Genomic DNA, 2,500 nt, shown 5'->3' on the forward strand with positions numbered 1-2,500 from the left:
ATTTATATGCCAAAGCTTCAAAGTGCAAGTTCCACCAAACCTCAGTAGAGTTCCTAGGTTTCATTGTCAGCAATCAAGGTCTATCGATGGACACCAAGAAAGTAAAGTCTATCACGGAATGGCCGATACCCTGCAATCTCCATGATACCCAATCCTTCCTTGGGTCCTGTAACTTCTACTGAAGGTTCATCAAGGACTACTCCAGCATCGCCAAACCCCTTATCGACCTGACCAAGAAAGACTTACCCTTTGTATGGGAAGAACCTCAACAAACATCTTTCGAAGCACTCAAAAAGAGCTTCACCTCCGTTGATCTCCTATGTCACTATGACCTGACCAAACAACTCATCCTTGAAACCGACGCCTCCCATTATGCCATCGCAGGTATTTTATCACATGAAATCGACAAGAAACTCGAACCAGTTGCTTTCTTCTCTCACAAAATGTTGCCTGCTGAGTTAAACTACCCCATTCACAACAAAGAAATGTTAGCGATTGTTTCAGCATTCAAAGAATGGCGACATTACTTTGAAGGTGCCAGAGAAACCATTCGTGTCTACACTGACCACAGAAGCCTGGAGTACTTTATGACTACCAAGCAACTCAATCGACGACAGGTGCGATGGTCTGAATTCCTAGCAGATTTTGATTTCAGTATCATCTACCGACCAGGTGTACAAGGCACTAAGCCTGACGCACTCACCTGGAGACATGATTATCATCCACTCGAGAAAGGCTCTAGCCTTACCACCACTGCCAACCCTCAGAATTTCCAGACTCTCCTTCGCCCTGGACAGTACTTGGGTGCGGCCACAACCGGACTCGATCAGTTGGAAATATCTTTGCCCATCAAGTCATTGTTGAAAACTGGTCTAGAAGCTGACGAGTCAGCAAAACCATCCTTGGACAAAGCCAATCATCCCTGCAAAGCTCACCCATATACTCGAGACAACAAAGGACTCCTCAGATATGGCGAATCATTCTATGTCCCAGCCACAAATGACCTATGCACCCTTGTCATGAAAGAATGCCATGATGCACTCACCAGTGGGCATCCCGGACGACGCAAGACTATCCAACTCATCTGACGCCATTACTGGTGGCCAGGTCTGAAAGGCTTTGTCAATCACTATATTGATTCTTGCAATCTTTGTTGCTGAACTAAGACAAGATGTCATCAGCCCTATGGTGAACTCAAGCCTCTACCCATTCCCCTGTACCCATGGTCATCTGTATCGATGGACCTCATTGAACAACTTCCCCCATCTCATGGCTACAACACCATCCTTGTGATAGTAGACTGACTCACCAAGATGGCTCTCTTTATCCCCACAATGACTAGCCTCACTGCCAAAGAACTTGCCCAATTATATGTCACCCATGTCTTCTCCAAGCATGGGATTCCGACTAGTATCATATCAGATCATGGATCAGAATTCACATCCCACTTTTGGTGAGCATTCACACAACTCCTACACATCGAGCTCGAACTCAGCACAGCTTTTCATCCAGAAACAGATGGACAAACTGAACGAAATGGGCACTGCTACTCCCAGTTGCAGAATTCACTTACAACAATATGCCCCATTCGTCCACTACCATGTCCCCCTTCTTTGCCAACAAAGGGTACCATCCCAGGGCATTGTTCACTCCTGGTGACAACGTCCCTATTTTCAGCCCACCTGCCAGAGCCTCCATCGCCGACTTAAGCAAGCTCCATGAACACCTCCAGATCGAAATGTCCAAAGCACAAGAGAGTGCAGCACTACAGTTTGATAAGCACCATGCCCAGCTTCCCGAATATACTGTTGGTGACAAAGTCTGGCTATCTGCCCATAATATCAAAACGAAAAGACCCACCAAGAAATTAGATCACTGCTATCTTGGTCCCTACACCATTATCACATGTGTTTCTTCCCACATGTATTGTCTTGATTTGCCAAAATCAATGTGCATCCACGACATCTTTCATGTCTAGTTACTTGAGAAATATATTGAGAATGAGATACCAGGATGAACACAAGTCGCACCATCACCTATCGAAGTCGAAGGTGACCTAGAATACGAAGTCGAGTGTATCCTTGATCATCGATTTTACTGAAAACGCTGCCAATTCCTTATCAAATGGCCCGGCTACAGTGCCGAACACAACAGTTGGGAACCCGAAATCGCTCTAGAAAATGCTTCAGAGATTGTTGATCAGTACAAATCAACACACCGATTATAGGAAATCAAGTTCATAGTAACAGCCACTTTATTTGATGTTTATTGAAATTATGGTCAAAAGAAAAGAGAAAGAAAGAACAATCTACCAACAGATCAAAGTTAAGACAGACCGAACAACAAAGCCATCTAAGAGTTAGTGTTAGCCAGATATATCTATCGTAGTTTTATAGATATATATCTATAGTAGTTTTATAGATCTTGTTTTTGTTTTGGATCAGAAGAAGAAAGACGAATCAATGGAAAACACACCTAGATTAAGAGAAGAACGGAAAAC

This window comes from Cryptococcus neoformans, chromosome 5 (assembly GCF_000149245.1).
Source record: "Cryptococcus neoformans var. grubii H99 chromosome 5, complete sequence".
Classification (NCBI taxonomy): Eukaryota; Fungi; Basidiomycota; class Tremellomycetes; order Tremellales; family Cryptococcaceae; genus Cryptococcus; species Cryptococcus neoformans.